The sequence below is a fragment of the Piliocolobus tephrosceles genome, chromosome 19 (assembly GCF_002776525.5).
Source record: "Piliocolobus tephrosceles isolate RC106 chromosome 19, ASM277652v3, whole genome shotgun sequence".
Lineage (NCBI taxonomy): Eukaryota > Metazoa > Chordata > Mammalia > Primates > Cercopithecidae > Piliocolobus > Piliocolobus tephrosceles.
Window position 1 is genome coordinate 3,428,924 of NC_045452.1, and position 23,659 is coordinate 3,452,582.

The window sequence follows — 23,659 nt, forward strand, 5'->3', positions numbered from 1 at the left end:
GAAAGAAAGAAAGAAAGAAAGAAAGAAAGAAAGAAAGAAAGAAAGAAGGAAAGAAGGAAAGAAAGAAAGAAAGAAAAGGAGCTGCTATGAACAATGAGGATCCCATGGAGATTTAAAGAAAAACCCAGCAGAGGCAGTAAACAGCAGACTGCAGAAAACACACAGTGTGAGGCTGGAGAAAGTACACTAAGACACTTCCCCTAACCCCAACAGCAAATAGGAGAGATGACAAGAGTATGGTGGGAGCCACCGAAGACAGAGCCCAGGGCCAAACTTCCACATGATAGGAGTTCCCAGAGGAAGAACGACAGACAGTGCTCTTTCAACCACAGAAAAACGACCAGAAACCACCTCAACTGGAGTGCGTCCAATGGGGCTGTCAGCGTCAGGGCTGGAATCTGAGTTAGAGTATGAGCTTTCTATCCAGAAAAGAAGCCCAGGAAGTCATGGATGTGTCTATCTCTGGTTTCTATAATTCAGTCTCATTTCCTCTGGCTCCTAAATGTGCTGTGTCCACTTCGAGGTGTAGGGAGGAGGTCTGCCCAGCCCTGACGTGTGGGCTGTGCTGAAGCCTGGGCCACTGGCTGCACCAGGCTGTCTGCAGGCCTGCAGGGGCTGCATGCTGTCCCTCTGTAAATGTCAGCCTCAACACGCTGCTGCCTGCTGCCTGGCTCCCGTCTCTCACAGCTCAGTCACTGTTTTATGATAAGAAAGAGCTGACAGCTTTGTTAAAACAAACAAACGCCTCTCCTCTTTACTTGAGATCTTTTACAAAGTTAACATTGCTCTGAAACCCCATAAGGAAAAATTACGGTGAGGTTTCTGGATTTTCAGAGGCAGCAAACTCATCTTACCTAGAGCCCTGGACTACCCAGAGAAGTAGTTTTAAGAACCAAAAGAAGAGAATAATTTGGGAGTCCATGAGGCCTGGATAACACATGGGATCCTGTGCTTGCACTGCTGGGATTCAAATTTGGGGGCTGCCACCATCACGGGTTTGTGAGAAGCCCACAGTTTGCACATGAAGATTGTGTCAAGGGAATAACAGCTGCTGATGTGTGGAATTATTTTTTCAGCAAGGCCCTGTGATTCTGAATGCATTAAGGCAGCTCCAGTTGTCTGTAGCAGTCCGGTCAGCTGCCCATTGGGAGCATTTTTACTGGCTCAGGAAATTCATGGATCTGTGGACTGATGACTCCAACACATTAGGTATGAATCCAAGAACCACAAAACAAAATCTAACCAAGCCAAACAACAACCAAAAAATAAAACAAAACAACAACAACAAAAAACTCAATTTGTTTTCCTTTTCTTTGCATGACATTAAAATAAGATGGTAACAGACTACCATAAACATTTATACACCAACAAATTAGATAACCTAGATGAAATGGAAAAATTTCCTACCACAACCTACCACAACTGAATCATGAAGAAATAGAAAACATTGATTAGATTTACAACTAGCAACAAAACTGAATCAGTAATCAAAAACCTCCAGCAAAGCAATGCCCAGGACCAGATGGCTTCACTGGTGTATTCTACCAAACATTCAAGTAATTTTAACACCAATCTTCCTCAAACTTTTCCCAAAAATACAGAGGAAGGAACACTTCCCAATTCATTTTATGAGGTCAGCTTTACCCTAATACCAAAGCCAGGAAAAGACACTATAAGAAAAGAAAACCACAGGCCAATAACTTACGAATACTGAAACAAAAATTCTCAAAAAAAAAAAATACACTAGCAAACCAAATTCAGCTATATTTTACAAGAATTATAAACCCTAACCAAGTGAGATTTTACTCCTGGAATGCTAGGATGGTTCAATGCACAAAAATCAATCAGTGGAATACACCACAGCAATAAAATAAAGGACAAAAGTCACAATCATGTCAAATGATGCAGAAAAAAAAATTTAACAAAATGTGATAGTCTGTCATGATAAGAAACAATTAAACTAGGAAAAGAAGGAAACTTTCTCAACATGATGAAAGCTATATATGAAAAGCCCATAACATCATACTCCATGGTGAAAGACTGAAAGCTTTTCTCCTAAGATCATAAACAAGACAAAGATGGCTGTTTTGACCACTTCCATTCAACATAGTACTAGAAGTTTTAGGCAGAGTAATTAGGGGAAAAAAAAAAGAAAGAAAGAAAAGACATCCAAATTAGAAAGGAAGAAGAAAAACCATCTCTGTTCATAGATGACATAACCTTACATGTATAAAACACTAAAGATTCCACATGCATTTTTAAAAAACTCTATTAGATGTAAAAAATGAAATCAGCAAAGGTACAGGATAGAAAATGAATACCCAGAAATGAGTTGCATTTCTATATATGAACAATGAACAATCCAAAAGGGAAATTTAAAAAACTATTCCATTTATAATACCATTAAAAAGAATAGAATACATAGTACTAAACTTAAGAAACTTCAGATCTGTACACTGAAAACTATAAAATACTACAAATAAAAATTAAAGACCTAAATCAGTGGAAAGATATCTCATGTTCATGGCTGGGAAGATTTACTACTGTTACAATGATGATACTACTGAAAGGGATCTACAGATTCAGTGCAATTCCTATTCAAATCCCAATGACAGCCAGGCATAGTAGCATGTACCTGTAGTCCTAGCTACTCAGAGGTTGAGGCTAAAGAACTGCTTGAACCCAAGGGTTCAAGGCTGCAGTAAGCTAGATCACACCATTGCATTCCAGCCTAGATGACAGAACAAGACCTGTTCAAAAAAAAAAAAAAAAAAAAAAAAAAATCCCAATGACATTGTTTTCAGAAACAGAAATCTATTGTAAGATTCATATTGATCTTTAAGGATCCCAAAGAGCCAAAACAATCTGGAAAAAGAACAAAGTTTAAAGACTCACACTTCCTGATTTCAAAACTTACTACAAAGCTTTAGTAATCAAAACAGTGTGGTATTAGCATAAAGACAGACACATAGACCAATGAAATAGAATACAGACCCCAGAAACAAACCCTCACGAATATGGTCAAATGACCTTCAACAAAGGTGCCGAGACCATTCATTAGGGAAATGATGGTCTTTTCAACATAGATACATTTACAGGTGGATACACACATGTAAATGAATGAACTCACACCCTTGCCTTATTACATACACAAAAATTAACTCAAAATAGATGAAAGAGCTAAACATAAGACCTCAAACTATAAAACTCTTAGAAGAAAATATAGGGGAAAGTCTTCATGACATTGGATTTGGCAATGATGTCTTGGATAAGACACCAAAAACACAGGCAACAGAAGTAAAAATAAATTGTACTACATCTAAATTTAAAATGTCTGTTCATCAACGGACACAATCAATATAGTGAAAAAGCAACACACAGAATGGGAGAAAAGATTTGTAAATCACGTATCTGATAAGGAATTCATATCCAGAATATGTAAAGAACTCCCAAAACTTAACAACAGCAAAAAAATAACCCAATTTAAAAATGGGTGGAGTTGAACTGACATTTCTCCAAAGAAGATACATAAATGGCCAACAAGCATGTTAAAAAATTTGCTCAACATTTCTAATCATTAGGGGTACAAGGCTACAATGAAATATCACTTTACACCCATTAGGATGGCTATTTTATTAAAAAAAAAAAATAAGCGTTGGCAGGGATATGGACAAATTAAGACCCTTGTGCATTGCTGGTGGGAATGTAAGATCAGTACAGCAGTTCCTCAAAAAATTAAAAATAGAATTACCATATGGTCTAGCAATCAGAAAATTCTGTATTATGTATCTGAAAGAATTGAAGCTGAGCATGGTGGCTCACGCCTGTAATCCCAGCACTTCGGGAGGCCGAGGTGGGCGGATCACGAGGTCAGGAGATCGAGACCATCCTGGCTAACATGGTGAAACACCATCTCTACTAAAAATACAAAAAATTAGCCGGGCGTGGTAGCAGGCACCTGTAGTTCCAGCTACTCAGGAGGCTGAGGGAGGAGAATGGCGTGAACCTGGGAGGTGGAGCTCACAGTGAGCTGAGATTGCGCCACTGCACTCCAGCCTGGGTAACAGAGTGAGACTCCATCTCAAAAAAAAAAAAAAAATGAAAGCAGGGTCTCAAAGAGATATGTGCACAACCATATTCATAGCAGCATTATTCACAATAGCCAGAAAGGGGAAGCAACCCAAGTGTCTACCAGTGGATAAATGGGTAAAAAAAATGTAGTGGAGACATACAAGGGAATATCACGCAGCCTAAAAAGTAAGAAAATTCTGACATATACTATTCTCACGATGCTAAGTGAAATAAGCCAGTCACAAAAAGACAGATACCGTGGGATTCTATTTTTCTATTTATATAACGCATCTAAAGTAGTCAAATAATAGGCAAAGTAGAAGCAGTTCAAGAAAGGGGCAAACAGGGAGTTTTCTAATGGGTACAGAGTTTCTGGTTTGCAAGAATAAAAAAAAGTTCTGAAATTGGTTGCACAGCAATGTGAACAACATATACAACACTACTGAATTGTACACTTGAAAATGGTTAAGATAGTGAATTTTGTGTTATGTGTATTCTACCATAATTAAAAATTAAATTCAAAAAAGAGGCCCCCTCACATAAGAAGAAATTGCCTAACACCCTTTTATTTGCTTATTTATTTTTGAGATGGAGTCTTGCCCTGTTATCAGGCTGGAGTGCTGTGGCGTGATCTGGGCTCACTGTGAGCTCTGCCTCCCGGGTTCACGCCATTCTCCTGCCTCAGCCTCCCGTGCAGCTGGGACTACAGGTGCCTGTCACCACACCCAGGTAATTTTTTTAATTTTTTTTTATTTTTAGTAGAGACGGGGTTTCACCATGTTGACCAGGATGGTCTTGTCTCTTGCGCGTGATCTGCCTGCCTCAGCCTCCCAAAGTGCTGGTATTACAAGCATGAGCCACCGCGCCTGGCCTACCCTTTTTAAATAAATAGTATATCAAAGGTAAAAATTTAAGGTTGGGTGCAGTGGCTCACACCTGTAATCCCAGCACTTTGGGAGGCCAAGGCAAGTGGATTTCTGGGGCCCAGAAGTTCGAGACCAACCTGGGCAACATGGCACAAACCTGTCTGTACAAAAAATGCAAAAATTAACCAGGCATGGCCGGGTGCTCATGCCTGTAATCCCAGCACTTTGGGAGGCCGAGGCAGGTGGATCACCTGAGCTCAGGAGTTCAAGACCAGCCTGGCCAACATGGTGAAACCCCATCTCTACTAAAAATACAAAAAAATTAGCCGGGCATGGTGGCATGCGCCCACAGTCCCAGCTACTAGGGGGGCTGAGGCAGGAAGATCACTTGAACCCAGGAGGTGGAGATTGCAGTGAGCCAAGATCATGCCACCGCCTTCCAGCCTAGGTGACAGAGTGAGATTCCATCTCAAAAAAAAAAAAAAAAAATTAGCCAGGCATGCTGGCACGCACCGGTAGTCCCGCTACTTGAGAGGCTGAGGTAGGAGGATCACTGGGGCCTGGGAGGTCGAGGCTGCAGTGAGCTCTAATCATGCTACTGAACTCCAGCTTGGGTGACAGAGTGAGATCCTGTCTCAAAAAATGAAAAGAAAAATAAAAATGTAAGAATACAGAATTGTATACATATGTAACAAACCTGCACGTTGTACACATGTACCCTAGAACTTAAAGTGTAATAATAATAATAATAAAGGCTAAAAAAAAGAAAAAGAATACAGAACTGTCTGTTTAGAAAGTGAAAAAATATACTCCCGCATCATACCTTAAAATGTATGGGTTACAGCCAGAATTGTTCTCAGAGGTAAATTCATAGCCTTAAACCGTTTAATTATTAAACTATAAAGGATGAATATGAGTAAATTAGGCCCCAAACAAAAATTCTCATTGAAATGACCAAGAAAATACGGAAGTTAAGGGAATAAAAATTGTACCTATCACTGACTACCTTTCACAAGCCAGAAAGAGAGAAATTTTCAACAGATATTGTTCAGAGAGGACAGGACTAGAGAAGATACAGAAAATTAACCTGTGAGCCCAGGATCACACTGTCAAGTTCCCTGTTGTGCTCTCAGGCCTCTGCCTGAGCAGAGATTTACAAAAATCTAAACCTTCCCCTGCCTCTACAGTTGAAACTGAAGGTCAGAGACAGAAACCACCTGGGCTTCTGCTGGGTGACAGGTCAGGGCAAGTGCAGCAGCCAGCACAGCACCTGACACATAGCAGGTCCTTGAGGTGTTTCTGCTGCACAAAGAAAGCAAGGATGAGCAGCCAGGAACAGTGCACTGGCCAGCAAAGCATCATAGCTCCCGTGCGCAGACCAGCCTGAAGAATCAGAGCTGGGCCCTACACTGAAGGCAATTTGTATAGGAAATTGAAGAAGTGTCATGAGAAGGACTGCCCTGGGGCTCCAAAGGCTCAGGAGGCGCTACCTTGGTGAGGCCATCTCTGCATTTAGAACGATCAGGGAGTGGGCCACCCAAGCACTCTGCAGAGTCCAACGTGGGGGTGGGCAAGCAGTAAGGATGGTGGTGTCCAAGTGACTGAAGATGGCTTTTATCCTGAAGGGGATGGAGAGACTCACGGGAGGAAATCATAAACATTTGCTGAAGCAGTGGGCAAGAAAACCAGGCTCAGCACAGGAGCTTCCAACGCCCTGGAAGAAAAAGCCCCTACCAGTTGCAGGGTAAGGGACAGGGGACACTACCCCACTCCTACCCAGTCCCCTTCTCGCTGCCCAAGCCTGCTGTCCTCAGATCTGGGGGACACTCCTCCTGCCCTACCAAAGTGGCAGTGGCTCTGGGAGGTAATCACTATCGGCAGGTGATATAGTTTGAATATTTGTCCCTGCCCAAATCTCATATTGAAATGTAATCCCCAATGCTGGAGTTGGGGCCTGGTGGGAGATGAATGGATCATGGGGGCAGATTTCTCATGAATGTTTTCACGCCATCCCCTTGGTGCTGTCCTTGCGATAGTGAGTGAATTCTCACGAGATCTGGCTGCATAAAAGTGTGTGGTACCTCCTCCTCCTCCTCTCTCGATCCTGTTTTTGCCATGTGAAATGCCTGCTCTCGCTTCCCCTTCTGCCAGGACTGGAAGCTTCCTGAGGCTTCGCCAGAAGCTGATGTTGGAGCTACGTTCCCTGTACAGCCTGCAGAACTGTGAGCCAATTAAACCTCTTTTCTTTATAAATTTCCCAGTCTCAGGTATTTCTTTATAGCAATGAAAGAAGAGCCTAATACAGTGGGGGTTGAGAGACTCCAAGTAAACAGGGCAGGACAGGTGGGTTTAGGGTTGGGGGCGAGTACCAGGAGTAAGTGGACCATGCTAGCTTACAGAATGGACCTCAAGACCCAGGGCTCCCCAGGACACAAGGCTGTCAGAGTGGGTCACTGGGTCACAGGCAGCCTCCTTCCTTGCACCACACTCTGGGGCCTGCCTATACCCACCCCCAGCAACACTGAACCTCTGGAAGACCCTGGCTCTGCAAAGACAAAAGTCTGTGAACATGAAGACTTAATTTAAAATTAACCAATGCCTCTTTCACGGGTTTGGTAAATAAACATCTGGAATTCTTTCTTCAAACACAAATAACTGAATTAGTCTCATTACAAACAATAGCTCCCTGAAGATGGGCAAATGCCACAGAAATGTCACCAAAAAGCCTGGAAATGGAGGGTGTGCTTGCCTGGGGCTGGGCTGGCTCACTGAACCTCGGTTTCCCCAGTATAAGACACTCCTCTCCCACAGGTTCTGAGGTCCTGGAGGAAGATAGGTCTCACCCAAGTCCCTGGCCCCAGGTGAGTCTGGGCTTCAGTGGGTATAGCAGTTGGGTTGGGGAAGCTCCAGCTGAGAGGAGGTGGAACCAGGTGGGGTCCTGACCATGCCCTGACCATGCCCTGTGCTCTCCAGGGCCCTAGCCAGGCTGCTGGCCCTCCCAGGAGGCAATAAGACCCCATTCTCCCCAGGCAGGGGGACACAGGTGAGGCTTACAGTCTCTGCTCACTGACTGGAGGACCCAGTACCACAGCCAACCTGCCCTAGTGTATTCAGAAGGCCCCTCTCCAGCAACCTCGGTTCCCAAAAGGTGCCAGGTGCAGCCAGGGTGCTTAGAACATAGGACCAACACAGTGGCTCACGCCTATAATCCCAGCACTTTGGGAGGCCAAGGCGAGCAGATCACCTGAGGTCAGGAGTTTGAGACCAGCCTGGCCAACATGGTGAAACTCCGTCTCTACTAAAAATACCAAAAATTAGGCTGGGTGCGGTGGATCACACCTGTAATTCCAGCACTTTGGGATGCCAAGGCAGGCGGATCACCTGAGGTCGGGAGTTCGAGACCAGCCTGACCAACATGGTGAAACCCCGTCTCTACTAAAAATACAAAAAAAAAAAAAAAAATTAGCCAGGCATGGAGGCTTATGCCTGTAATCCCAGCTACTTGGGAGGCTGAGGCAGGAGAATTGCTTGAACCCGGGAGGTGGAGGTTGCGGTGAGCTGAGATCACACCATTGCACTCCAGCCTGGGCAACAAGAGTGAAACTCCTTCTCAAAAAAGAAAAAAGAAAAAAAAATCAAAAGTTAGCCCACTGTGGTGGCATGTGCCTGTAGTCTCAGCTACTCAGGAGGCTGAGAGAGAAGAATCACTTGAACCTGGGAGGTGGAGGCTGCAGTGAGCTGAGATCACGCCACTGCACTCTAGTGCAGGCAAGAGTGAGACTGTCTCAAGAAAAGAAAAACAACATGAGGGGTGTCATCCTTCTCCCCTCCATCCCCAGGCCATGGCTCCAGGCCCCTAACCACCTCTTGCTGACCTCACTTCTCCTGTACCCCAACTCCTCCTGTACCCAAACCGGAATCCCATCCCAAATCTCCCTGTCCCCCACCTCCTCCCAAATCCCTCCTCTCCCTCCTCCTACTCCCCTCAGGGCTGTCAGGCCTTCTCAACAGGGTCCCCCACAGCCTCATCCTTCTCCGTGCTGGGAGACCTGGTAGCCCATGGCATGTTGCAAGGGGCACAGCTGATCCCCTCCACAGAGCCCTGGCGCCCGCACCTGCACCCATATGGGCTTGTAACCGGAGGTTGGGGGAAGCTGAGGTGCACCAGCTGTGTGCACAGGAGGCTCAGCCCGGTGAACCATCTTCACAACCAGGATCCAGCAATACCCTTGCTGCAGGTCCCAGAGGCCTGCCTGGCAGGCGATCATCTGCGGGAGTGCTGGCATCACCCGGCACCAACACCCACAGGGACCAGGCTGGGGTGAGAAAAGGCACAGGACTGGCGGGGAACAGAAGCTGACCAAGAAGCTCCCGCACCTACTGTGCGAGGTGCTAGAGGCAAGCTCAGTGGGGACCAGCTCCGGGCCCGGGATGGCCTGGATCCCATAGCAAACCAGGAACTGTGTCACCTCACACACCCCCGCTGGGGGATCTGGGCTCCTAATTCACAGATACGGAGCCATGCATAGGGTAGCGGCACTTCATGGAAGGGGGCAGATCCCTGCACTGTCTGTCTTCCCATTGTGGGGGTCTGTCCTCAGTGCAGGGCCCCAGGCGGGCGCTGTCTGCAGAAGGTGGGAGTGGCTGTCTCTCTGGAGAGGGGCTGCTGGGGCCCCTTCCCTCAGCTGCTACCTGAGGCCTTGGTATCCCTGGTGTCTGATCATCCCACCAAGTCTCTGCCCCCAGCACAAACACATTTTCTGCCCCACCAGGACCTCAAGGTCAAGCCCAAGTTGTTCAAATACAGAAAAGCTACTCAGGGCATGAAATGTTTGTTGCTGCAGCCCTGATAGTGGAGAAAAGTTGGAAACGGCCTGAATGTCCAAGATGGAAGCCGTCTCCTGAACACGCCTGGGAAAAGAGCAAGGCTGGAGGGGAAGGAGCTGGGGTGCCAGAGGAGAGGCAAGCCCACCGCATTGGGACACCAAGGGTATGACAACAGGGGGAGCTGATGGGCAGTGCCGGGGCACAGGACCGTGGCACACATCACACATCGGGGAGGGTGGGGGAGGTCAGGTATGCTGGGCTGTGCGCCTGCAACAGGCATAAGTTTTTGTTCCTCCTTTGCTGTGTTTTCGACATTTTCTATAAACAAGCACATACTGCTTCATTATTTAAAGGGCCAGGCACGATGGCTTACACCTGTAATCCCAGCATTTTGGGAAGCCGAGGCGGGCAGGTCACTTGGGGCTAGAAGTTTGAGACCAGCCTGGCCAACGTGACAAAACCCCATCTCTACTAAAAATATAAAAATTAGCCAGGTGTGGTGGCAGGTGCCTGTAGTCCCAGCTACTCAGATGGCTGAGGCACGAAAATCACTTGAACCCAGGAGGCAGGGGTTGCAGTGAGCCAAGACTGCACCATTGTACTCCAGCCTGAGTGACAGAGTGAGACTCTGTCTCAAAAAAAAAAAAAGTGGGGGTGCTGGCACCACAGTCACCTGGCCTCTGCCTTGGCTCTCGGCCTCTCAGGCACACCCAGGGGAGCCTGGCCCAGCAGATGCAGGAAACACGTCTGTGGCACTGTAAGGGCCTCAACTCCAGGCCTGGGGTGGGTGGTGGAGCCTCTGAGGAGGGAGACGTTGCCTAGTGAAGGGTGGACCTTGTCCAGGGTGACACCTCTCCACCTGCGCGGTCCCTGACTGCTCAGTGGCCTGGCCTCACTTTTTCCACCTGTATACTCACTGGCCCTCCAGGGACTATGGACCCCCTGGATGGGCCCTGGGGACACCCAGCACCTCCCCGCAGGGCACACAGCAAAGGCCCTGGGAGGACTGGGAGGATGGGGTTGGTAGCCATCTCTGCAGCATCATTATCTTGCAAAATGCAGCAAGTAAATTCAGACGTGTAAATGGCCTAATTAGAATTTCAGGAAGAGTAAAAATATTTTAAAAAGAGAAAGTTTAACTAAAGGCATATTTTAAATACTGAAGTTATCAACTTCAAAATGGTCAACCTGGCAAGATGGGCCACAGGGGAGGGGGTGTGGGGCGCCCAGCGCCCATCTTCCCCAGCCTCCGTATAGCTGTCCCCACGTCCTCTACCAGGCAGGTGAGAGAAGCCTCAGGCTCCCCAAATCTGAGCTTTAGGGGGGCACTCCCACAGGAACACTCCTACTGCATTGGACCTGACTCAAAGGATGCCCTCTGCTGTGGGTCAGGCACCCAGCCTGAGCCCAGGGAGGCTTCAATAACAGCCAGAGCCAACTGCAGCCAGCGGGACACAGGAGGCCCAAGGAGGGACCAGAGAGGCAAGCCCAGGAGCCTGGGATGCTCCAGGGAGGACAGGGACGAGGCGAGAGCTGGGGTAGACACAGGGGATGAAATGCACCAAACAGCCACTGCACTGCAACCTGTGTACAGCTCAGGAGAGTCCCTGTGCATGGCATGACCAGGGCCCTTGCTGGTGTCCTGGGCACTGCAGGCCTCCCCAGGTTGACCCCATAGCACAACCTCACCACCAGCCACGAGTCATCCTGAACAAGGGGCGGCACATCGGGGGTGGCTGGCCAGCCTACACCAGGCTCTCTAGCCACAAAGATAAGGTCTTCATGCAGCAGCCAGATCGCTGACCACCACCTGCCCACCAGCCCAAGGCTGGGACACAAAGAGGACACACATGAGCCCCTGGTCTGGCAGTGCCTCTGTCGGAGGCATGTGAACCAGAACAACTCCATCTTGAATAGGAGCTGGGTAAAATGAGGCTGACACCTACTGGGATGACTTCCCAGACTATTAAGGCATTGTAAGTCACAGAATGAGATAGGAAGTCGGCACAAAATACAGGTCATAAAGACCTTGCTGATAAAACAGTTTGCAGTAAATGAGCTGGTGAAAACCCACCAAAACCAAAATGGTCACAAGAGTGACCTCTGGTTGTCCTCACTGCTACACTCCCACCAGCGCCATGACAGTTTACACACGCCATGGCAATGTCAGGAAGTTACTCTGTATAGTCTAAAAAGGGGAGGCATGAATAATCCACTTCTTGTTTAGCATTATCATCAAAAAATCATCATAAAAATGGGCAACCAGCAGCCCTCAGAGCTGCTGTCTGTGGAGTAACCATTCTTTTATTCCTTTACTTTCTTAATAAACTTGCTTTCACTTTGCACTGTGGACTCGCCCTGAATTCTTTCTTGTGCAAGGTCTAAGAACCCTCTCTTGGGGTTTGGATCAGGACCCCTTTCCTGTAACAACTGTGCCTCGGGTCACGAGGATATTGGAGCCCATGACCCTCAAGGATGAGGCCAGTCCTCCCAGCAGCCTGGGCAAGGGACACCCTCCTGCTTCCCCATGAAAGGCCACGTGAGCTGACGTCAGGAGAGTCACACCCCTCACCACAGGCTGGCTCAGGGGCTGTGGGCCCCGAGGTCCCAGCAGTGTCCGCAACCTTAATATACAGCATCGAAAGGCCAGGCACCCACAGAGGGGGCCAGGTGGCTGTGGGGGCCCAGGACTTATTCTCAGGAAACGGGTCCCAGGCACACCACAACCCTCGCAGGGGAGCCAGCCTGCTCCAGCAGTGCCAGGTTACAGGGAGTCCCATACAGGTCCCAGGGAGGAGAAACCACACACCGTCCCCGCCAGAGAACGAACACACACACCCCTAGAGGCACACACAGGATACTTGGGACACCTGCCAGCAGACCGACAGCCAGGAGGCCCCCCGCCCCGATCTTTACAACACCAGCAACCACAAACTGTAAGACACGAAGGCGTTGGGGCGTTTCCATTTTCTAATGACAGAAGACACTAGACAAGAAACAGTTCAGGCTGGGCGTGGTGGCTCATGCCTTTAATCCCAGCACTTTGGGAGGCTGAGGTGGGAGGATCACCTGAGGTCAGGAGTTCAACCCCAGCCTGGCCAACATGGCGAAACCCCATCTCTATTTAAAAAAAAAAAAGATAACAAAAATTAAACTGGGGATGGTGGCAGGCGCCTGTAATCCCAGCTACTTGGGAGGCTGAGGCAGGAGAATTGCTTGAACCTGGGAGGTGAAGGTTGCAGTGAGCTGAGGATGCACCACTGCACCCCAGCCTGGGTGACAAAGGGAGACTCTGTCTCAAAACAAACAAACAAAAAGGAAATAGTTCAGATGCAGCTGTAAAAACAAAGTTAAATCACTGCTGCCCGTTCACATCAGAATAAATACTAGTTGGTGCTATGGGCTGAATGTGTGCCCAAAGTCCATGTGCTAGAAACTTAATTCCCAACACAACAGTGTTGAAAGTGGGACCTCTAAGAGATGTTTAAGTCACAAGGGCTCTGCGCATGAATGGATTAATTCCGTTACTGTGGGAGTGGATTTGTTATCTCGGGCGCAGTTTCCTGATAAAAGGATGGGTTCTGCCTCCTTCAGCGCTCTCTCACCTATGCTCCTGCCCTTCTGCCACCTCCTGGTCCTGGGGTATGCCGCGACAAGAAGGCCCTCGCCAGATGTGGCCCCTCAATCCTGGACTTCCTCGTCTCCAGAATTGTTAGAAATAAGTCTTTGTGGCCGGGCGCGGTGGCTCAAGCCTGTAATCCCAGCACTTTGGGAGGCCGAGACGGGCGGATCACAAGGTCAGGAGATCGAGACCATCCTGGCTAACACGGTGAAACCCCGTCTCTACTAAAAAATACAAAAAACTAGCCGGGCGAGGTGGCGGGCGCCTGTAGTCCCAGCTACTCGGGAGGCTGAGGCAGGAGAATGGCGTAAACCTGGGAGGCGGAGCTTGCAGTGAGCTGAGATCTGGCCACTGCACTCCAGCCTGGGCGACAGAGCGAGACTCCGTCTCAAAAAAAAAAAAAAAAAAAAAAGTCTTTGTTTTTCAGGAATTAGCCAGTCTCAGGTATTCTGATACAACAGCACCAAATGGACTAAGACAGACAGATTAAATCCTGTGTACAAAACTAAAGTAAAAATACCTTCTACAAGAAAAGAGAGGTGCATGTTTATCTGGCTATATGCTAGGGAGGGTGACTACACAGAGTGATGGAATATCTAAAAATGGAGAAAGGCTGAGTGCGGTGGCTCACGCCTGTAATCCCAGCACTTTGGGAGGCCGAGGAGGGCAGATCACGAGGTCAGGAGATCGAGACCATCCTGGCTAACAGGGTGAAACCCTGTCTCCACTACAAATACAAAAAATTAGCCGGGCGTGGTGGCGGGCGCCTGTAGTCCCAGCTACATGGGAGGCTGAGGCAGGAGAATGATGTGAACCCGGGAGGCGGAGCTTGCAGTGAGCCGAGATCACACCACTGCACTCCAGCCTGGGCGACAGAGTGAGACTCTGTCTCAAAAAAATAATAATAATAAATAAAACTTAAAAAATAAAATAAAAATGGGGAAAAATCCAACAGATGGTCGGGCGCGGTGGCTCAAGCCTGTAATCCCAGCACTTTGGGAGGCCGAGACGGGCGGATCATGAGGTCAGGAGATCGAGACCATCCTGGCTAACACGGTGAAACCCCATCTCTACTAAAAATACAAAAACTAGCCGGGCGAGGTGGCGGGTGCCTGTAGTCCCAGCTACTCAGGAGGCTGAGGCAGGAGAATGGCGTAAACCCGGGAGGCAGAGCTTGCAGTGAGCTGAGATCCAGCCACTGCACTCCAGTCCGGGTGACAGAGCGAGACTCCGCCTCAAAAAAAAAAAAAATCCAACAGACTTCACCACAAAATGTGAAACATTCTTGACATCAAAAATGATCATAAACGAAAATTAAAAGGGTGAGAAAAATGTACAGCAGGCAGAAAGAGGAGTGAAGAATGAATATCTTTTATATATAAGGACTCACATAACGGCTGAGAAACCCATCAAAACCCAAGAGAAAGCCCGGCACGGGGACCAGGCAGCCACAGGAGACAAAGCCACAACACCCCGCAGGCACGCGGCTGCTGATGGAGGAGGCCAGGCTGGTGCTGATCTCTGACAGGACACCACTGCTGGTCAGCTATGGGAAAGGGCAGGGCATCTGTGTCCCCGCCAGCTCTTCTCACCCAGGCCTGGTCTCAGCGTGCACTACCCCATCACACCCTCCCAGCTCCCCCTCCTAAGGGAGCCCTGCTACTTATCACCATCTTGTAACTCCACAGTTGGCCACTGGTTTCTCTGTCTGTTGTGTTGTTTCTCTGTGTGTCTCCTCAACCCGGCTGGAAGCTGCTCAGGGGAAGGGCTGGGCCTGATGTGTCTGTGATGCCCAGGACTCAGCATGAGGCTGGGTGAGTGGGTGCTGAGTATGGCAACACATGGGTGTTTATATTAGCCCCTGTCCCAGCTGAGCCCTGAGGCTCCCCCCTGCTGTGGGCAGGACCACACCTCAGGGCCCAGCAGAGCAGGCAGCCACAAGCCAGGGCCCAGGTTGCCCAGGCCAGCACCACACCAGCGCCCAGAGCAGACATGACAAATCAATCACCACAGCAGACCAGAATAAACAATCACCACATTCCAGGTGGGCAGGACAGGAGATGACGAAAGGCAGAGAAAGAGGCACAGAAAGGGCCACAGAGAAACACAGAGAAGACCAAGAACTGGAAGGGGGAGGGAAAAGGAGGGACAAGAAAGGAGCAAGCAACAGGAGGGAGAGTGAGCAAGTGTGCCTGGGCAGCCTTGGACCTGCCCAGCCAACCACCCTCCTGCGGGCCTTGTTACCAGGGCTGTCGTCTGGCATCTGGCTGACCTGGCCTCCCTGAAGTGTGGTGGCCTATGAGGAGTTAAGGGCAGTGGGACAGCCCCTCTTGCCACCTTGAGACGCCCCATCCCCTGTGCCACAAGCAACCCAAGTACCCTGCCTGAGCCTCTTTATCCCAACCCAGAAGACCCTGCATAGCCAAATGTCCTGAGCAGTGACATTCTCGGCCAGACGCTGATCCTCCCACACAGCCAGGAGGCAGCAGACCCAGCTCCCACTAGGCTGGCCTAGCTGGCACCTTTCCATGCCCAAGGACTTGGGAACAGGCAAGGAGTCAGTCATCCTGTCCCTCCCCTCTGTCCTAGAGCCCTCAGCCCAGGTCACTCAGGCATCCGGAGGCCATGGCCTTCTCCCTACCACTTAAGCACAGCACTGGTTGGGCCACGCCTCCACACTGGGCACTAAGTGTCACTGAGAAACCACAGGGCTGTCAGCCATGCCTCCCACAGGGACTGCTTTCTGGGGGGACAGGCAAATGGCCAGGGTGGGACTGGAGGAACAAGAATGGCCAGGAGCCATTCTTTTAAGTCATCACCCACTCTGCAGAATAGCATAGCACCCATCACGACAAAACCCTGTTAGCGTGGCTATGAGCAGGGCATGCCTTACCACCCTTCAGAGGGTCCTGGGGGACATGGACCACTTAGCCTCCAACCCTGCCACACTCCAACCTGGGCACTATGCCTCAGTCCCACTAGAGCTAGCAGCCATGATAAGCAGAGGAACCCCCAACACAGATAATACCCGAGGCCACGGGCCAGTACACGTGGTCTATGGCTGTGATCAGAGCACGTTCAGACTATTCAGTTATGGGCTGTCTGCAGCCATTTTCATCCTACAATGGCAGAGCACTGCAACTGTGACAGAGACCATAAGGCTTGCAAAATTGAATTATTTACTCTCTGACCCTTTCAGACAAAGTTTTGTGTGCCTGGCCTCCAGGACTATCCTCTGTCCCTGTGGCTCCAGTCTCCCAGGGGCAAGTGAATGACTGTGCCAATACTGGATGCCACTGTGGCTGGCATCCTAGCTAAGGCAGGTGAAGAGCAGACCCAGTGAATGTCCAAACCAACACCAACCAGCAACCTAGTCAGCCAGCCCCAAACAGGCTTGTCCCTAAAGCCAGACATCAAAACAGTGGCTGCTGTCCATATTCAGGCCAGTAACAAACTGGCCTGAGGCTGGGAGGCAGGAGGCCCTCACATCCACCCTGTCCAGCCCAGGAGCTGTGCCCACCCAGGGTGAGAAGGACCAGGAGCACACCGTGTCCACGGCCACAGTCCATCCCTGTCACCCCCACCCTCCAGGCCCACAAAAACACTCTGCTGTCCTATGTGGGAGAGGATGTCCCCAAGCTAAACCCAGGCCACTCACCTGTCTTGAGGGGAGATCAGCATGTCCTGACGCCCACCCTGAGGGCTCTGGCTCCTGCAGGGAAACCAGAAGACACAAGTGAGGTCAATCCAGCTGGTAAGTCCCTGCTGGATAAAGGTACACGAGCCCAGACCGTCCTCTAAGAAGGACTTTGTCAAGCCTGACCTGAAGATCATCCCATGGTGCTCCTGACTCATAACCACACACTCATGTGTACCTTCTTATCCCCACGTGTCCAGGACTGCAGTTGACACTGGGCTGCCAGGGTTCCTTGTCAGCATTTCTAATGCTGTTGACCATCCTTCAGGAACGTGATCCTTCAGAGATGTGGACAGATGATGATGTCTTCCCCATCACACACAGCACAGCAGGAGGACTCCCACCCCAGGGTAGCCAGGCTCGGGTCCTGCTGGCCCACGCAGGTGCTTACAGCTCCGCAAGGCACCTGCTCTACCTCCCTGGAGTCTGCTCCTGCCTTGTAGGCCAGGCCATGTGCCTCTCCTGAGGTTCCCTGAGGCCAACACAGATCCTGGGCCCTCCTAGGCAGGCAGCTGCCCCCAACAGTCTCCAGGACAGGGAAGGCAGGGAAGCAGGAAGGTTCCTGGCCCTGGAGCGGAGGCCAGGTATGAACGACCATTTGTCTGGGACGGGGGGACCTGGCACTCAAGCCTGGGGTGCTCAGGCTTATGGGCTGGAGCAGGAGACAAGGGGGTGCCTGTGCTCACACAGCCTTCAGCCTTCCTCAGGGAAGGACCCTGCGGTTTCCTGTCTCAGCCAATGGCCCTGGGGACACATTCCCTCTCGTTATATCTAAGCCTGGGGATGTTGCCAGAATGTTCATGTCGTAAAAATGAAAAACAGGACACCGCAGACAGACAGGGAAGGGCTGGGCCTCGGACGGGAGGCCGTCTCTGGGGGACATGGGTAATGAGAGCTCTCTCCCCCAGCTCTACGGTGTTTTCTAGACGGTTCTGAGGCCCTGCCCAATAGTCCTTTGTGGTCATGGTCCATTCTGGCGCTCCCACGGTGTGTCTCCCTGTCTCCCAACGGCCTCTTCATCATGGGAAGGGGTCCAAGTGAGGGTGGGCGACAGGCTACGCCTCAGGGTGGGATCATGGAGGGTGGGACACGGGGCCTGAGGCAGGGAAGAACCAGGGACCACGCCATGCACATGTGCATATGCATGTGTGTGCATGCAAATATGAGTGTGTGTATGTGCCTGAGAGGGGCAGGCCCGGCTGGGAGCCCACCCACCAGCACTGCGTCCCCAAGAAGAGATGCTGCTCCTACTCCAAGGTCTGAGGCTTAGGAACCAGCTTTTGCTCTGAGTGTGACATTTCTAGGAAGCCTCTGCTTTTAGCTTAAGTGTTCACATAGGTTTTGAACCACAGAGAACCATGTGACTTTTAAAAATCAATCCCAATAAGCACCAGCCTGTCCCGAGGAGTCACCATGTGCCACAGACTCACGACACACTGGCTGTGAGCCATCATCTCACTGACACTACCAGGTGCCTCAGGTTGGCTATATACCCCATTTTACACATGGAGAAACTGGGTCCAGGCCAGACAGTGGCTGGGCCAGGATTTAACTCAGGTCTTCCTGTCCCCAGGGCCTCCCAAAGTCCCCCACCCAGATGGGGAAGTGTGGCCAAAGAAGAACACGGCTCTTTCGTCATGGGCCTCCCACCTCATGGGGTCCAGCCAGGCCAAGAACCTGCAACCATATGGGAGAGCCAATAGGAGACCCTGGGAAGGGGTTCAAGTGAGGCACTGGAGAGGGCTTCCCCCAGGAGATGGGTGGGAGCAGAGAACAGCAGCACCACAGGAGGCTGGATGGTAGGAGCAGCCAGAGCTGCAGGTCTCCTTCCTAAGGGTACACTAGCCACAGCAGCATCGTACAGGCAGGGGCAGAGCAGAGCATCTGTGGCCAACCTAAGGGAGCTCTGGGCAGTGAGTGGACAGACAGAGGGATGACAGGCAGGACAGTGATGTGAAGGCAGAACTAGTGATGGGATCATATGGAAAGGTAGGGGGGTGCTCACCTTGGGGAGCCCCCTGAGTACCACTTCAAGGCTGCTCTGCAGGCCCTGAGGTCACCTGCCTGGCCAAGGACCCAGTACCAGCTGCCTCAAGGCCGGGGGACGACCACACCCTTTATTGGGCCCTTTCCCCCAGTGAGGATGGCCTGGCATGGGCCCCCTCACCAAACTCTCCAGACCCAGTGGCTGGCCACGGGGCTCTGCCAGCACCTGGCTACACCCCACTGATGCCCTAGGAAGGCCTGTGGTTCTGGCATGGTATCCATGGTCCAACCAAAGGGCTGAGAGGTCTCGTACTGGGGCATGAGCCCGGCCCAGGCCACAAAGCCAGATTAGCAAGCTACAGCCCCTTGGATGGCTGACAGCACAGGGCAGCTCCCATGGGTACACACTGGGCCCAGAACTGGGATAGAGGATGCAGCCCGGGCTGGGCAGGCAGTGAGGAGCCCAGGTGAGCTCACTCTGCACTCCCTGAAATGTGGTCTCAGCAGGCCACTCCCTCCCCAAGTCTCCTCACTTCCTGCTCTGTGAGCGGGAGGTGACACTGACTGCAGGTAGCTGAGAACATGCCCTGGTAACAGCCAATGCAGGCAGGTGCGTGGAGTGCCCCGTGGCCACTGGACAGGGAAGGTCCTTTCTGCTCAATGACAATGGTGTCCACTACAGCAAAACCCAGTGTTCTCCTAGGCCTGCTGCCACTCTGGGCACATAGTGAGAACACGCCCACTTCTACTGTGGACATTGAGACACAGCCCACACCTGGGAGGGCCTGGGAGGCCCCTGGGACGCACTTGAAGGACACTGCACTTTTGGGGCTACATAGGCACAGGGCTAGTCTTTCACTATCCCCACTGAGCCTGTGTGTGGTCACCCACCATCTGGCCTTCAGGCCTCCTTCCACCTGCACTAAGCGTGTGAGGGGCACCGAGGGGACTTGCTTGGCTCCTCTCTAACTCCAGGCCCTCCATAGGCAGCTCAGAGGTCGAGCTCCGGTCATCCAAACCAGTAGTCTGGGGAAGGGTCCTGGTCTGCTGCAGGAAGCTGGGTGGAGCCAGTCTTGCCTGCCATGGCGGTCCCACCTGCCATCTGGTGGCCACGCTCGGCTCCCCATTGCTTTGCAAGAGACGGCAGTCCCTCAATCAGCAGGGGCAGTGGGAAGGGCCTGTGCCTAACTGGTTATGGGGTGGGGTGAACTCTGTGGCCCCAGGCATCCACCAGCTCTGGGTCATCTTCTTGACCTGAAATAGGCCAAGATGTGAAGCCCCTGAGCCAGGAAAGCCTACTAAGGGATCCTTGATACCATGTCTCCTCAGAGTAACCCAACACTTCATCTTGGGGTTTTTTTGGGTTTTTTTTTTTTTTTTTTTTTGAGACGAAGTCTCGCCCTGTCACCCAGGCTGGAGTGCGATGGCACGATCTTGGCTCACTGCAACTTCTGCCTTCTGCCTCCCGGGTTCAGGCAACCCTCCTGCCTCAGTCTCCCCAGCAGCTGGGATTACAGGCATGTGCCACCAGGCCCAGCTAATTTTTTTGTATTTTTAGTGGAAACAGGGTTTCACCATATTGGCCAGGCTGGTCTCAAACTCCTGACCTCATGTGATCTGTCTGCCTGCCTCAGCCTCCCAAAGTGTTGGGATTACAGGCGTGAGCCACCGTGACCAGTCCATCCTGATTTTTGTTTGTTTGTTTTTTGAGACAGAGTCTCACTCTATCACCCAGGCTGGAGAAGAGTGGTGTGATCTCGGCTCACTGTAACCCTCACCTCCCTGGTTCAAGCAATTCTGCATCAGCCTCCCAAGTAGCTGGGACTACAGGCACATGCCACCATGCCTGGCTAATTTTTGTATTTTTAGTAGAGACAGGGTTTCGCCATGTTGGCCAGGCTTGTGTCTAACTCTTGACCTCAGGTGATCCGCCTACCTTGGCCTCCCAAAGTGTTGGGATTACAGGCGTGAGCCACCATGACTAGCCTCATCCTGGTCTTAAGCTGGTGACAAAAGAACAGACACCTCCCCACGACTAAGCCACCATCAGGGAAGTCCCCAGGACCCCCAAGGCCCACCTGGTGCTCTGCAGTGCTGTCCCTGGACTCCCACCCTCCATTCCTGGCCCCATCTACAGAGTGAGCCCTGACTCCCTATCCCAACTCTACCCTGTCACTCCCTCTGCCAGGGCCAGGTGGGGAACACGACAGATGGACTAGACAGAGGGTGGTGCCTGGCATCCACGCGCAGAGCTCCCTGCTCCTCCCAGAGACTGGGGATCCTGCTGCTCCTGCTCTTCCTGTCCTCCCTCCGGACAGCCTCATGCTCCCCCAGGCCAGACTCCTGGGGTGCCGGAGCACAGTGAACTCACCCTGAATCCCTAGTAGCACAAACAGGAGGAGGGGTGCTATCCTACCCTCACAGAGCCACAGAGATGCAGAAGGAGGGAAGACACTGCAGGGCCACCTCTGGAAGGGTTGCCAGAGCAAACATGGGAGCCAAGCAGCCCAGATGTGGTGGGTGGGGAGGCTCAAATTTAGCAAGACTGAGGGTCAGACCTTGTTCTCCCAGGAGGGACCTTGGTCAGGAGATTCTTGTGTTTATGCAGAAAAGTTTGACAGGGCAGCTCAGCCAAGAGCTGGGCAGGGGCTGGCTTGGCTGTGCTCAACTACCCTCTCAGCTGGGACTTGAGTCCCTTAGCGAATGTTCTGTGCCCAGTCCTCTGCTGGGCCCTGGTGGACCCCAGAATGGGGGTAGGGTGGGGTCAGGGGACAATTGGGAACAGATATTGTAGATAGGATGCGGCAAGACTGGGGGAAATGCCTTCCCAGACACGCTGTGGTTCACACTGTGTCCTGACCTAAGGCCTGGATCACCTGCTCAGGAACTGACTGACCACTAGCATGGCACACTGGGCAAGAGAGCGCTGACTGCCCCCTGCATTCAGCACCATCTCAGCTCCAATACAGTGAGTACAAGACAGGTAACACCCGCCCTGTTTGGACCAGACCTCTAACCACAGCCTGGATCCCAGAGCAAAGGCAGATAAGGCAGTAGTAACGAAGTAGGAAGAAGTAAAGGCAGCTACCCCAGAGAAGCTAAGGTCAGGAGAGGTGGAGGCTCCCACTGCACCCCGCTGGCCCATACCATAGAGAAGGCTTCCCCCACAGCGGTGTGGGTACCCACCTGAGGTTATTAGCAGCATGAAGAGCCTACTTTAAAAAACACCCACAGGGCACCTTTATTTTCCTTATTTCTAAGTATGCCTGGGTGTAGGGAAAGGGAGCTGAAGTCCTTTGGTTCCATTTTAAGTATGCTACGTTACACATAGCTAAGAAACGGTGAAATTTTATAAGCAGCCAATTTTTAATTCTTTAAAAATTAAAATAGGCTGGAGATCTCAGGCCATCTGCCCAGGGCGACTCCCCAGCAAACCGAGCAGAGGCTCCCAGAGTGCAGAAGACATGCTCTGCACGGGCCCCGAGGGGGCGCAGGGCGACGTGAAGAGGGAGACCCAGGCTGGGAATCCAGGTGGCGTGCCCTCGCTCACCCCCGAGGCGGCAGGAGCAGCGCGGCGCGGGGACATCCCTCCGGGCCGTCCGTGCCCCTGCGTTTCCCGGCGGCGCGCTGCCCCAGGAAAGTTCCAGGCCTGCCGCCCCTCGGGCCGCTGGAAAGTTTCCGTGACCGCAGGGCCCTGGCAGCTAGGCGACAAGCGTCGCGCGGGGCGGACACGGCTGCGGGGTCTGGCTATGCTCAGCTGGAGAGCTCGATGCAAGGCGCCCGGCCAGGTCGAGTAGGGCTCCGAGACCGCGCACAAAGGGACCCGCCCCCTCCCCCGGCCCGAGGTCTCCAGCGCCGCAGAGCCCACGGACAAGATGCGGGTGGGGCGGAGATTGGCTCCGAAGCCCGACCCAGACCCTCGCCCTGATTTCGACTCCGGGCACAGGACCCAGTCCGGACCGCTGCCTGCAACGCGTCCCAGATCTGCAACCCCGCCCCCAGTCCCGGCTCCGACCCGCGGTCCCCCAGCCCCGGGTCCCGCACCCCGCCCACTGGCTCAAGCTTACCTGGAGCGCAGCGTGGGCGGCTGCGCAGCGTGGGCGGCTCCGCAGCGTGGGAGGCTCCGCAGCGCGGCCCCGGACCTCAGAAGGCCGCCCCGGGTCCCTCGGCGCGCAGGGAGCGGCGTTCCCAGGGCAGGGCGCGGCGAGGGTCGCCGTCCACTAGGCCGCAACTCGGGCCAGTGCGGGGACCGCCCCCTCCCTCCGGACCCAGCACGCACCCCGAGACCCTGGGCTAGCCCTCCCGCCCTCACACGGCCCGTGTGCAAAGCGAACCGGGCCGGCGACGCGGGACTCCGCCCCGCCCCATCTGACCGCAAATTTTCCCATTGGTCGAGAGACCCGGCGCGGCACGGCAACCGGCGCCGATTGGACGGGTGCGCGGAGATGGCGGCTCTCCATTGGGCCTTCGGGATGTCAGTCCCGGCGGCTGACCGGCCCCCTCGCGGAGGGGCCGAGGCCCCTGCACCTGCCCGAACCTTTGCGGTGGTGGTGGCCGCGTAAGCGGGGCCGCTTCCTCCCAGCCGAGTTA

The 23,659-nt window shown here is 52.1% G+C and overlaps 1 protein-coding gene across 2 annotated transcripts in view; it reads right to left on the reverse strand.

The window, feature by feature from the left end:
- The window catches only part of ARVCF (ARVCF delta catenin family member), a 55,372-nt gene extending 31,943 nt beyond the window's left edge, over window positions 1-23,429 (reverse strand). For both annotated transcript variants that reach the window (XM_023192614.3, XM_023192612.3), the window contains exons 1-2: window positions 23,137-23,429; window positions 17,045-17,098 (exon numbers count right to left, since the gene is read on the reverse strand). The gene's annotated coding sequence lies outside the window, so the exon portion shown is untranslated. The remainder of the gene's footprint in view (window positions 1-17,044; window positions 17,099-23,136) is intronic.
- Between the last annotated feature and the right edge of the window lie 230 nt (window positions 23,430-23,659).